At 41.4% G+C, this 14,773-nt stretch overlaps 1 long non-coding RNA gene across 1 annotated transcript; it reads right to left on the reverse strand.

The window, feature by feature from the left end:
- Positions 1 to 5,341: 5,341 nt before the first annotated feature.
- Positions 5,342 to 11,592, reverse strand: LOC135232411 (uncharacterized). Its single transcript, XR_010322915.1, has 3 exons — positions 11,355 to 11,592; positions 6,391 to 6,513; positions 5,342 to 5,847 (listed from the first exon to the last, which is right to left on the reverse strand). It is a non-coding gene; the product is annotated as an uncharacterized LOC135232411 (long non-coding RNA).
- Between the last annotated feature and the right edge of the window lie 3,181 nt (positions 11,593 to 14,773).

A 14,773-nucleotide genomic window follows, 5' to 3' on the forward strand; every position in this document is an offset into this window, starting at 1 on the left:
CTGTTATAAGACAAGCAAGCTGGGTGCAGTGCGGAAACCTCGGTGGCATAGTGGCTAAGTGCTATGGCTGCTAACCAAGAAGTTGGCAGCTTGAATCCACCAGGTGCTCCTTGGAAACTCTATGGTGCAGTTCTACTCTGTCCTATAGGGTCGGTATGAGTCGGTGGGTTTGGCTTTTGGTTTGGGGTGCAGTGCAGGTAATCCTGCCACTTGAGCCAGATTGCCTGGGAATTCATCTTGCAGTTGACGTACTGCATAAAAAAAGGTGAAAATCATCTCCAAGCCTTTTCTTCCTCATCTATAAAATGACCTTGACCATAATGCCTGCCTTACGTGAGTTAGTCCGTGCAGCACACTCAGCCTGGTATGCAGCAGCTATTAGGAGTATCCGACCTGATATCATCTGATCATGGTTCCATTTTTCCACGGCTTTCTGGAAATGTCAGCAGCAGTATTTACCTGTTTGGGGCCCTGGAGTTCTTTCACAATCTGATGAGCATTTAAATTCTCTAACTAGAAAATAAAGTGGATGTAAACACACACTTTGTGTACTGTTTCAGAAAACGCAGTTCTACATTAAGAACTCATTGCTGTTGTTGTTAGTTGCTGTATTGTTGGCTCTCACTCGTAGACAACAGAACAAAATGTTGTCTGCTCCTACGTTATCTGCACTATCATTTGTAAGTTTGAGTCTGTTGTTGGGGTTATTGCAGTGCCTTCCAACCTTTGGGGTTCATCTTCCAACACTGTACTGGACAATGTTTTGTTGTGATCCACAGGGTTTTCATCAGCTAACTTTTTGGAGAAATGTTAGCAGTTTGAATCTACCCGTAGGTGCCTTGGAAGAAAGTTCTGGCCATCTGCTTCCAAGTGATCATAGCCACTGAAAAACATACGGAGTCAGTTCTACTCTGAAACACATGGTGTCACCATGAGTCAGGATCAACCTGGCAGCAGCTGGTTCCTGGTTTAATTTTCAGGACTGGATCACCAGGCCCTTCTTCCTGTCCTGTCTTAGTCTGAAAGCTTCACTGAAACTTCGCCATGGGTAACCCAGCTAGTATTTGAAATACCAGTGGCATGGCTTCCACCAACACGTAAACCACCACAGTATTACAAAATGACAGACCTAAAGCTAAATAAAGTCATGGTTCCCCTCCCCAAGTAGCCAGTGAAGTGATTGTCAGATGTGGAATGACTGGAGAGACGAGGGTCCCACTTCCCTAGGGAGCTGGCTCTAAGGAGTACTGCCACAGGCTTCCTTCTGATGCAGGCAGGCGTGGGTCAAACCTTGACAAACACTGGTGGTGGACTTCACGCATTTCTTTTCAAATCCTAACATCATCCCTAGCTCCATCTTATATCCCTGCCCTTATTATCCTTCTGCTTTGTTTATATTATTTGTTTTTACTCTTATTCTGCCTGGACATTTTGTAATCGTCTCTGTAATCCATCTTAAATACATTGGTTTTTGAGGAGGTGGTGTATGACAAGGTGGGGGATTGAAAAAAGTACTAACACATCCCACTGCATCTGCAGGCAGGGCCAGGCACAGCCTGCAGTTGTTTTATCTGTTATGAGGCTATGATGCTTGAAACTGGGCTTTGGTGAGTCTTTAAGCCATTTCTTCTGCGTCTTGCTGCCAATAACTTCACTCGCGCTCACCAGAGAACAGCTGTTGTAGATTCTCCTGCTATGCGTTTTCTCTCATGTCCTGTGGTATATTTGTGCTATGGTCCTTCAGAGACAAGGGCCCGTTTACTGGGCCTCCACGATGGTTTCTGGTCCCATCCTATGTCCCTGAGCAAAGCACACACAGGCCAGAAGAGTTGTTTTCTGCAACTAGCGCTTTCCAGTCAGGCCAGGGGAGAAGGGTGGAAAGCCACAAAAGCCACAGTGTTGTCTGCCTGTACACAGCCTCTGGTGTCCCTGGCGGTGCAAAAGGTGAATGCACTTGGCTGCTAACCAAAAATGTGATGGTTCGAGTCCACCCAGGGCTGCCTTGGAAGAAAGGCCTGGCAATCTAAACCAAACCAAACCCGCTGCCATCGAGCTGATTCCAACTCATAGCAACCCTATAGGACAGGGAATGGCCCTACAGGGTTTCCAAGGCTGTCAGTCTTTACAGAAGCATTCTGTCACATCTTTCTCACAAGGAGCAGCTGGTGGGTTCAAACCACCTACCTTTTTTTTAGTGGCCAAGCACTTTAACCACTGCACCACCAAGGCTCCCTTCCTGGCAATCTACTACCAAAAAATCAGCCATTGAAAACCCTATGGAACCCAGTTCTTCTCTGACACTCATGGGGTTGCCATGAGTCATAGTCAACTCCACGCTCGACATCTTTTTTTGATTTTTTTAAGAGAGCCCCTAGAAGCCAAGTATAGGTTTTGGAAGCAGCACTTTGATATTCCATGGCTCAAAAACATTTCATGGCTCCTCCAGGCCAAAGAGTGAAGTGTCATTTTAATACAAGATCAATCTGATACTCAGAGCCACATGGAGCTCCACCCTACGGTCCTTATCCTTCACACAGCCCCGGGGAGCTTACCATCCCTTAATTTTCTTGGGCATTTCTCACTGTACTTCCAGTCACTTTACTCCTGGGTGTGCGCGGGAACTGACATTTAGGGCACTTTGCTTACTTTCCAACAGACTTAGGCAGTGACTGCCTAGTAGCCACAGCCCTTCACTTTGGAAAATGTGGACCTTCTGAGGTTGTCACTATCCAGAAAATGGTACTTCTTCACTCACTTTGTGGCTTTTTGTTTTGTTTTGTTTTCACTGCAGAAGAGCCCTTTCCTTAACTGGCCCCATGCTTTTCAGGATCATTGCTGTTCCTGTGTCAGTGGCAGTCTCCCCGTGCCCCCTGTCCCACAGGCCACCAGAAGCCTTTGCACTCCTCACACAGGGCAAGGATCGACAGGAAGGGGAGCAACAGACCAAATTGTTTAAAAGATGCTTATAGCCATTTTTATGCACATTATTCTAGCATTCTTACATGAAACCAGGCATAGATTGGCCTTACTTTGTTTTCTAAGCATCACACAGAAACCATAGTGTCCTTGGAGATATGATGTTGACATTATGTTGCCTCTTCCAGTAGCAGGCAGGTGGAAATCAGATTTGGGAGGTTTTCCATGGAGCTACCATCTTGGTTTCTTCCCTTGGAGCAGAGTACATGATCTAAGAGGGTTTTGGAAGGAGAGCTGATGAATGAGTTGTGGTCCCATGGAACACAGCAAGGAAAAAGAAACTGACGGAGAGGGGCAGGGGCTAAGTGCAATCGGGAGGGGCCAAGCCCTAGCAGAGCACACTGTGAATGCCTTCTTGTCCCCAACAGGTGAGCTAGACTGGAGATTAGAGCTCCAGGCTGGGAGCATGAGCAACACTTGCCCAAACAGAAGTTTGTGTTCAGAATCAAATGGTTCAAGCAGAGAAGTGAACAGCACAGGCAGTTTCTCCCGCCTAGATGAATGCCCGCCACACACTCCCTCCCTATAGCCCACTTACCTCTACTGTGACTACTCTGGTGGTTCTCTGTGCCATTTGACGAAACATATTCTAACGTTGTTGTTGTTGTTAGGTGACCATGAGTTGATTTGGACTCACAGCGACAGAGTAGAACTGCCTGATAAGGTTTTCTACGCTGTAATCTTTTTAGGAGCAGGTCACCAGGCTTTCTCCCATGGAGCCACACTGGGCGTGTTTGAACTATAAGCCTTGCAGTTAGCAGCTGAAAGCTTAACCATTGTACCACCAGGGCTGTAATATTACTATTGCTTAATTTTTACCCAACATTTTATTATGAAAACATGCCAGAAAGTGGAAAGAACTTTTACAGTGAACACCATCTTACCCACAACCTAAGTGGTAAGTTTAACATTTTGCTATATGGTATCTACTGTGTCACTTATCTGTTCATTCAAAATTCTATTTCCAGGCCACTGAAGATAATTTGTCACATAGTAGATGTGGGGTAAAAGACCTAGTTTTACCTTAAGTGTGATGGCTTTTGTCCTTGGCACCAGAGGAATAACCTTTGGGGTAGCTGGGACAGCTTGATCTGGGACTTCTACACCCCCTACACCTGACGATTTATGCTGATGAGTGGGGGCTGGCCAGACCAGAAAAGACTCACCTCGGAGGCTGATATCAACTAGTCTTAGGAGGCATGATTTAGCCTATAACGCAGGACTATCTGATAAAAGCCCTGAACACGGAGGCTTAGAGAGCTTCTTGGTTGATGAGAACGTCTGCTTTCAAGGGGTAGTGTGTACCTTGGGACATGGAAGCTCCACCTTGGGACCCCTCCCAGACTCTGCCCTATAGCATCTCTTTGTTTTTATCCTTTTTCGCTATAACCTCTAGTCGTAAGTATGGTATACTCTCCGAGAATTCTGAGTTGTTCCAGCAAATTAGCAAAGTCAGAGGGATAGTAGGTGCCAACAGGTCAGAAAGTAAGGGTGTTGTGTGTACTCCCAAGTTTGCAGTTGGCATCCTGAAGGGATAGTGGGAAACCAGCCCCAAATTTGTGACCAGTAGGTCATATAGTTGCGGTGTCGAGTCAACGCCCCAAACTTACAGCTGCCATCGCCCTCTTTGGAAGCCTGAAAGACAGTGTCCTTTTAACTTGTGAGCTCTTACCTAGCTCCAGGTAGCTAGTGTCAGAGAGAGAGTGTGTCATGGAGGGCATGGCTGGCAATGAAGATGCAGAAGTGGAAATGTGAGAACTGGATCAATCTCCACATTTTTGGGACTGGATTTTTGCTGATAAATGGTTGTATAAGGTATGATTGTAATAATTAATTATGGACCCTCAACACCTATACTTTTCTTTCTAAATTTGTTTTGGTGTTTTATAAGACTTGTTGGCACCTTAACCAGAGGTGAACAGGAAAATCAAAAGGAAATGGGGTTAAACTGATTAGTTCAGAAGACAGTTGATAAGAGGGAAATTGAGAACTACTTGTTCAGTGCTTGGTTATTTGTATATTTTAATCCCATGTTGCTTCACAAAATTCCAAAAAGGCTGAATTTTAAGTGAATAAATATTTGTTGCTGTGAATGTTGCAAATGAATTGTTGTGAGTGGTACTTCTAGAATTTTTTTTTAATTGCCTTAAATGTGGTTATTATTAAGACAGCATAAAAATTTACTCTTATTACCTTGGATATGCAGCTTTTTAAAATATATCTAATCTCATCCACCTCCCATCTGCAGTTTGTCATATTGTGGTGGCTTGTGTGTTGTTGTGATGCTGTAAATTGTGCCACCAGTATTTCTAATACCAGCTGGGGCATCCATGGTAGACAGGTTTCAGAGGAACTTCCAGATTAAGACAGACTGGGAAGAAAGGCCTGGTGATCTACTTCTAAAAATTAGTCAGCGAAAACCCTATGGATCACAACAGAACGTTGTCCAATATAACGCTGGAAGATGAGCACCCTAGGTTGGAAGGCACTACACAGTGGCCACGACAGTGGACATACTGTTAACTACAAACCATGGATTCAAGCCATCTGCTGCAAAGCCAATACTGAGACAGGAGGAGGTAAGCAGCAAGAGGGCTTTATTGAATACCGGTACTCAAGAGACAGAAGGGATAGGCCCCTCCTAAATTCTGCCTGACTCAAAAGGGCTAACTAAAGCTTTTTATAGGGAGGAGGTCAGAGTTTAGAGATTTCCAGGAATGTTGGTTCTTCTTTGAGGTGGACTCAATGATGAAGTGACCTATTATTAAAGTCTTGCAGGTCTCTTGATGCCATCCTGGTTTCATTCACAAGATGGATCTGAGTTTTGTTCAACTACCTCCATCCTGATGGTATCACTCATTGTTCTGCCCCCTGGGAGAAGAGCATAGTTTAATCAATTAAAAAAAATTGATTACCTTATTTTTCTACAAAGGAACAGTTGTGAGACTGATTCTAGAGCAAGTAACTACGTTTCAAAGACTAGAGATTAATCACAGCCCATACGGCTGTACTAAAACGCTACAAAATATATTCTATCTACTTCAATACTAAAACACTAAAGAAAATATATTTTCCCTACATCAATACCAATGATTAGGAAGATGGCAGTGTACTGGGCAACATTTTGTTCTGTTGTGCATGGGATCACCATGAGTTGAAGATGACTCAAGGAAGTTACAAAAACAATCTTCCTCATGGCTCCCATCTCACTAAGTAAAAGAGAGATGGAGACTAATCACTTTAGTTTAGGTTCCCCAGAAAAAGACCCAGAAACCAAAATGTGAATGCAAATATATCATTTGAGAGGCATCCCCAAGAAGTTGAGAAGGGAAGGCACTGCAGGTAACTACAGTTACTTGGGAGCACATGCCCTCAGACATGAGAGGGGACGGAGTAGGGTATTAATACACCTACCTCTGTCACCAGCCGAGGGCTGCTCCCACAGGGTATTGATTTGCTGACACTTCCAGCCCGCTCTGCATTTGGTCAGGGTGGACTCAAGCCAGGAGAGAATGCCCACAACATGTGGAATAAGACCTGGGAGGATATGTACAGGACACCAACAGACTCTACTTCACTCAGACATTACATTTGTAAACTTAAAATAGTACTGTCTCTTTAAATGGAATTGATCTCATTTTGGGATATGGTCTACTTGGAGAAAGTGCTCTTACTTTCACATTTCCCTCCTTCTCCTTTCTCCTCTCCAATATAGTAGCTCAGTACATATAAACCTTTGAAGGCCTCCTAGTGGTAGGAGCGATAGGGTATCAGGTCTGATGTCCTTGAAACTCCACCTGGTTTCTCTTTGTGGGTGCCTTGTCTATTTGGTCCATGCACTCCTGTCTGCTGTAGTATGGCTGAACATCTCTGATTATGTGGGGTGTTGTGCAGTCCATGGTTCCAGCCATTTGCAGTAGTTGCAAATGCCCTAGCATACTTGAAAATCATTGCCTAGCCTCTGGCATCTACCTACCCACAAGTTCCCTCAGCCCTTCTACACCACCTCTCTGGAGCACACAGGGACTTCGGGAGCCCTTCTAAGATACATGTAAGTCCAAAGGAGGCAAGAACACTACTTGAGGCTCCATCATCTACCCATCTTTCTTCACTAATGTTGCCCCATTGCATTCCCACATAACTGCATATTGGAATGATCAGCTCCTCCTGGGATTCCAAGTTTCTTTGTTTTTATCTTTCTCTTCAAACTATCTACCCTGTCTCCTCCACGATTTCATTTAATGAAAGGATAACAAGACACATTTGTTTCTTTGCCTGCTTCTTTCTCCCTCTCTCCCACTTGACTGAGACTTGAAAGAATAAGTTATGCTTTATGTCATATCTTTCTCTCTCCAGCCCTTAATACTAAACTTGAATGTCACATTGTTCAGACCTGACTCTTAATGGAAACTTAAAAAAAAAAAAAGAAAAATGCCTTGGCTTAAAAAAACTAATGTCTTGTTGTAGATCTGAAAATCCTCTTCTGCAAGTTAGACTGAAAGTTAGAATATTGAATCTTTCTTTTTATATGGTACGAACCTAAAAAAAAAAAACCTAGATAACCCTAAACAAACAAATGCCTTTGGTAGACTAAGGAGGAGGTCAGTACATATAAATGCAAAGAGAAAGTGCTAATATATTTCAACAATATTGTCTCCAATTTCACTATAGTCTATATTTTTGAATGGCAGGGCTATGATCAGGAAAAAAATACATATCTATTGTGCTTATACTATCTTCCCTTCTCTCCATCCATTATTTGAACTTTTCATGAATTCCATTTTTAAACTAGGATTAGAGTCACAATGCTATATCTTATTTAAAAAAGGAGAAAACACACATAACCGACCTAAACTAAGTAAGTAAAAAACCTAAACAGGCTCATAACAAGCAAAAAGACTAAATCAGAGGCGGAGGCAACATGGCACTATAGACAGAAGCAAGCACCATTCCGTCCCTCCACAGGAAAGACTCAAAAAACTAAGTAAAACAGAGACAAACATCAATCCTGGAACCCTAAGTGTCAAATGAAGAGATAAAGAACTCAGCCAAGCACCGAATGGAATAAGAAACTGACAGAGAACGGAGAGCACAGAGAGATATGAGCAGAGGTTCTCTATCAGCTTTTGAATCACAGATTGGCCATCTTGGACTCCTGTTGCAGATTGGCAGGCAGGGAATACAGGAAAACAGCTTCACAAAGCTAAACAGAGCACTTGGTAACCAGCTATACATGCTTTCCTAGCCCCTACACTTTCCTAGCCCCCACCCTTCTCCCTCCTTCTCTACCTCTGCCGCTACCTGCCAGCCACAGTCTCTTGTCTGGGAGGCACCAGCTCCAGCCCCATGCCACTTGGATTCACCCTGCCCACACTGGCCAGTTCCTTCACTGCCGCTTGTTTGTTGCTGGTGTTGCTTTTTTCAGCTTCTTTAGTTTCCTCCCTGCCTCTCACCACCGCACCCTCCTTTCTCTCAAACTCCTGGCTCCATGTGCCAGCTTTGCTTCTTTTTGAAAGACTGTGAAGTATCACTCAGCTGAGAAACTGCTTGCCAGGACCATGCCACCATGCTAGTGGGATCCCCGGAGCCTTTTTTTGTTTTGTTTTTTTCTTTTCAAGGCTCGGGAGTCCCTTCTACCTGGGCTATACTGTCTGGCTTGGAAGCCACTTCCCTGTTACCTGGAGCCATGCTGGGTGATCCCTGAGGGCATTTTCTTCTGTTTGGTTTGGTTTGGTTTGGTTTCTACTTCTTTTTGTGGCTTGAGAGCCATTTCTAGCCAGGCTGTGCTGCACAACCTGAGAGCCACTTCCCGGTCTTTGGAGCCACACCAGTGGAATCTATGGGGGCTTTTCTTTTTTTCTAATTTTTATTTATTTTATTTTTCTTTTCTCCTTTTTTCCTCCATTTCTCAGTTTTCTGTCTCTCCACTTCAACGGCAAGCTCCTTTAGCACTCCTTTTTGTTTGTTTGTTTTTTGGCTCTTGTTTCTCTCTCCTCTCTCTTTTCTTTCCTATACCCACCTTAGATTGACACATCACAACCCCCTCCTCCTTCCGTCCTACCTTCATGGTACACTGAGCATCACATCCTTGAGCAATACAGGCATGGCCTACCGGAAACTGCCCTGCACTGATTCCCAGCCTGCCCTGTCAGCCCTAGTATGTGCCACAAACAACCCATCCCAGCCCCTCCCATTTGGCTGAATCTGCCCTGCTGAATCATAGCTAAGCTACTGACCCTGTACCTTGGAAAGGAGGTGAAAATTATCATGCCCGCAGAGGAGAAAACAACGAAGAACATGCAGTCTGCCTGCTCAGACATAACCAAATAAAACAAAAATGCAGGATGAAACAAACAAATCTACAATCATTAACAAAGAAAATAACTACTGAATGTCCTGAACACAGCAGACAATATCAAAACACATAAACAAAAAAAATAAAATAAACAGGACAGGATGGTTCCAGTAGGCATCCAAAAAAATAAAAACCAGGTTACTTTCCAGTAGAAGAAAAGGCACTAGAACTACCTGACAGGGAATTCAAACCTCTACTATTCAGAGCTATCCAACAGTTGAAGCAAAAAGCAGACAAAAATGAGGAGAAAATAGACAAATTCGTGGAAAAGGAAAACAAATCCATGGAAAATACAGACAAAAAATGGAAGAATTGAGGAAAATAATAAGGAACAAAATGCCAAAATAAATTCACAATGATAAATCATACAAAAATGACCATTAGAAATCCAAAAGATAAACAACAAGATTTCAGAAATGGACAGTGTCATAGAAGGGCTGAGGAGCAGGTTTGAAACAATGGAAGACAAAAACTTGGATACAACTTTGAGGAAAATTAGAAGAATGAAGAAAAATGAAGAAACCCTGAGAATTATGTGTGATACAATCAAAAGCAAAAATTTGTGAGTAATCGCAGTTCCAGAAGAGAGGGAGAAAACAGAAAACACAGACAGGATCATTGAAGAATTGCTGACAGAAAACTTCCCTAATATCATAAAAAATGAAAAGCTGACCATCCAAGAAGCTTACATACGATAGACTCCAAAACAAAATCACAAAGGCATATCATAATCACACTTACTAAAACCAAAGACAAAGAAAGAATACTGAGAGCAGCTTGAGAAAAATGAAAAGTCACATACAGAGGGGAAATAGTAAGACTATAGTCTGATTATTCTGCAGAAACCATGCAGGAAAGAAGGCAATGGGATGACACATACAAATCCTGAAAGAAAAAAAAAAAAAATACCAACCAAGAATAATATATCCTGCAAAATTCTTGTTCGAATGTCATGGTGAAACTAGAACGTTTCTAGAAGAACAGAAATTAAGGGAATATGTAAAAACCAAGCAAAACTTACAAGAATTATTAAAGGGGGTCCTTCAGTTTGAGAACAAACAACATCAGAACACAGCCTGAATCTAGGATGCAAGATTGTAGCAGTCGGACACCAACCTAGGAAATGAACTCTCAAAGAATATCCAAAACCAAAAGAATTACAACAGGGAACCAAAGAGTTTAATCTGTAAGTGATGACAACTTTAGAACATGAAAGAGAATAAATAGTGTAGGTATAGAACTTAATAATGGAGAAGAAGGCAAGGCAATATGAAGTAGTAATAGACTGGTTCAAATCTTGGAAGATAAGGGTAAATTTCAAGGTAACCACAAAGAAAGTTAACAAATCTACTCATCAAAATAAAAAGAAAAACATAAAGTCTCAATAAAAACAAAATCTACAAAAACAAAGAAATTATTTTAAAAATCCACACACAAAAGGTATTCAGCACAGGAGAGTAAGAGAAACAAAGAAAATGTCAGCACCACAAAAGAACACTACAAAATTACAGCAATAAACGCATACCTATCAATAATTACACTGAATGTAAATAGCCTAAATGCACCCAGAGACAAAGAGTACAGAATGGATTAAAAAATGATCCATCAATATTCTGTCTGCAAAAGACACACCTTAGGAACAAAGACATAAACTTATTCAAAATCAAAGAATGGAAAAAATATATCAAGCAAACAGCTACCAAAAAAGAGCAAGAGTGGCAATACTAATCTCAGATGAAATAGACTTTAAAACAAAATCTACCATAAAAGACAAAGAAGGACTCCATATAATGATTAAAGGGACAATCCGTCATGAAGACATAACCATACTAAACATCTACGCACACAATGACAGGGCTACAAAATACGTAAAACAAACTCTATCAGCACTGAAAAGAGAAATTGACAGTTCCACAATAATAGTAGGAGATTTCAACACATCACTGTCTGTAAAGGACAAACATCTAGAAAGAAACTCAGCAAAGGTACAGAAGAGCTAAAGAGCACAATCAGCCAACTTTACCTCATAGACATATATGGAACACTCCAACCAACAGCTGCAAAGTACACTTTCTTTTCCAACGCACATGGAATGTTCTCCAGAATAGACCATATCTTAGGTCACAGAGCAATCCCCAACAAAATCCAAAACATTGAGATAATGTAAAGTATCTTCTCTGACCACAATGCCATCAAGGTAGAAATTAACAACAGGAAGAGCAAGGAAAAAAACATTCAATTGCGTGGAAACTGAATAACACCCTGCTTAAACACCACTTTTTTTTTTTTTTTTTGAACCACTGGGTAATAGAAGAAATCAGAGATGCAATAAAAAAATTTCTAAACTCTAACAAGAACAAAAACACATCATACCAAAACCTTTGGGATACAGCAAACGCAGTCCTCAGAAATCAATTTATAGGTGATTAAGTGCTACTATGAGTCAGAATCGACTCAACGGCACTGGGTTTAAGTGCTACAACTGTTAACAAAAAGGTCAGCAGGTCGAATCCACCAGGTGCTCCTTGGAGCCTATAGGGAGTAGTTCTACTCTGTCCTATAGAGTTGCTACAAGTCAAAATCCACTTGATGGTGACGGGTTTGGGTTTGCCTTTTGGCACACATTAAAAAAGAAGAAATGGACAAATTCAAAATATTAGGTACACAACTCAAACAGAAAAAGAACAGAAAAAAAAAAAAAGCCCACAGCCACCAGAAGAAAGGAAATAACAAAGATCAGAGCAGAAATAAATGAAATAAAAAAAAAATGAAATAGAGAATAGAAAATCAACAAAACCAAAAGTTGGTTCTTCGAAAAGATCAACAAAACACTGGCCAATTTGACAAAAGAAAGGGACACAGAAGGAGAGGATGCAAATAAGAAATGAAATGGGGGACACTACAACAGAACCAACTGAAATAAAAAGAATTACAACAAAGTATTATGAAAAACTATACTCAAACAAATTTGAAAACCTAGAGGAAATGGACAAATTTCTAGAAACACACTACCTACCCAAACTAACATGAAATGATGCTGTAAATCTGAATAGAGCCATAACAAGAGAAGGGATTGAAAAGGTAATTTGAAAAAGCTCACAACAAAAAGCCCTGCCCAGACGGCTTCACTGGAGAATTCTACCAAACATTCAGAGAAGACCTTACACCGGTACTACTCAAACTATTTCAGAACATAGAAAAGGAAGCAATTCTTCTGAATTCATTCAATGAAGCCAAAATAACCCTGATACCAAAACCAGGCAAAGACACCACAAAAAAAGAAAATTACAGACCAATATCTCTCATGAATATAGATGAAAAAATTCTCAACAAAATTCTAGCCAATAGAATTCAGCATCGTATGAAAAGAATAATACATCATGACCAAGTAGGATTTATACCAGGTATGAATGGTTCAACATTAGAAAATCAATCAACTTAATCCACCGCATTAATAAAAGGAAAGAAAAGAATCACATGATCATCTCAACTGATGCAGAAAAGGCATTCAAAAAAGTCCAACACTCATTCCTGATAAATAAATAAAATACATATAGAAGGAAAATTTCTCAACACAATAATGCAAAACCAACAGCAACATCATTCTTAATGGAGAGAAGCTGAAAACATTCTCCTTGAGAACAGGAAAAAGACAAGGATGCCCTTTATCACCATTCCTATTTAGCATTGTGCTGGAAGTCCTGGCTAGAGCAACAAGGCAAGAAAAAGAAATAAACAGCTTCCAAACTGGTAATGAAGAAGTTAAACTGTCCCTATTTGTGGATGATATGACACTATACATAGAAAACCCAAAGGGCTCCATGAAGAAAAATACTGGAACTCATAGAAAGATTCAGCACAGTAGCAGGACACCTGATAAACATATAGAAATCAGTTGTATTCCTATACACCAATATAGACAATAATGAAAAAGAAACCTAGAAAACAATACCATTTGTAATAGCCCCTTAAAAAAAACTTAGGAATAAATCTAACCAGGAATGTAAAAGACCTATACAAAGAAAATTACAAAACACTACTGCAGGAAACCAAAAGAGATCTACATAAATGGAAAAATGCTCATGGATAGGTAGACTCAACATTGTGAAAATGACAATTCTACCCAAAGCAATTTAAAAATCCAATGCAATCCCAATCTAGATACTAACAACACTCTTTAAAGAGATGGAAAAACTAATCATTAACTTTGTACGGAAAGGGAAGAAGGCCCGGACAATTAAAACCCTATGGAAGAAGAAGAATAAAGTAGGAGGACTCACACTACCTGACCTCAGAACCTACGTGTTGCGAGGAAGAGTCTTATAGACTGCTCCATACCATTTGTGTCTTTCCACAATGTCTTTATTAAATGGTTTATTTTTAGGTCTTACATTAATTTCATCAATTCATTAAGCACAAACACATATTAGCAGATTCTTGGCTATCCCAGACGCCAGAGATCTCAGATCACCAAAGGAGGTAGAAATGAAAGAAACAGCTCAAGCTTATGGCAAGTGAGGACAGCAATTAGATGGTGCAGTTCAATGATGCCATTCAATGGTTGGCGATGATCTCCAGTCTCAAAGGTTAACGATGGTCTCTGAATCACGCGTAGCTTCCTGCGGGCTCGTAAGCCTGGTGTTCGGAGGGTCCACAAGTAAGGCTCGTGACCACTTCGTTCAATGTCTCTTGAACTTAGGAGTAAGCCCAGGACGAGCTGCTGCTGCCCACTGCTTCCTAAGTTCTCAATGTATAACCGAGAGCCAGATAGTAGGAAGGTCTACGAGTAAGCCCAGGACAAGCTGCCGCTGCCCAATGCTTCATGATCATTCCGTTCAAAGTCTCTCGAACTAGGAGTAAGTCCAGGCAAGCTGCAGCAGCCCACTGCTTCCTAAGGTCTCAATGTATGACCGAGTGGCTCTGGGAAGGCTCTGAGCACTGTTGTCTCCTTCTGTTGCTTCTTTTACACTCATTGGAGCTCTTTGAGCTCATCTGGTAGATGTTGATAAAGTCTGGTGATGTTATGTGTATTTCTTCTTGATGAAGTCTATCAGTCTCTCTGGTTGTCCTGATATGACTATTTTCCTCAATCAAGCCCACAATGTCTTTTTACCTCTTGGGCCTGCTCCCCTCATTGTAGACTGAGCTGAAGATTACAGCCACACTTGTCCAGACATGTCCCAACATGTCTCTTTATCCTGCTTTCCACAGCTACGGTAGTCAAGACAGTCTGGTACTGGTACAATGACAGATACATTGACCAATGGAACAGAATTGAGACCCCAGATGTAAATCCATCCACCTACAGACATCTGATCTTGGATAAGGGCCCAAAGTCCATTGCATGGGGAAAAGACAGTCTTTTTAACAAACGGTGCTGACAAAACTGGACATCCATAGGCAAAAAAAATGAAACAGGACCCATACCTCAACCATATACAA

The sequence above is a fragment of the Loxodonta africana genome, chromosome 9 (assembly GCF_030014295.1).
Source record: "Loxodonta africana isolate mLoxAfr1 chromosome 9, mLoxAfr1.hap2, whole genome shotgun sequence".
Taxonomy (NCBI): Eukaryota; Metazoa; Chordata; class Mammalia; order Proboscidea; family Elephantidae; genus Loxodonta; species Loxodonta africana.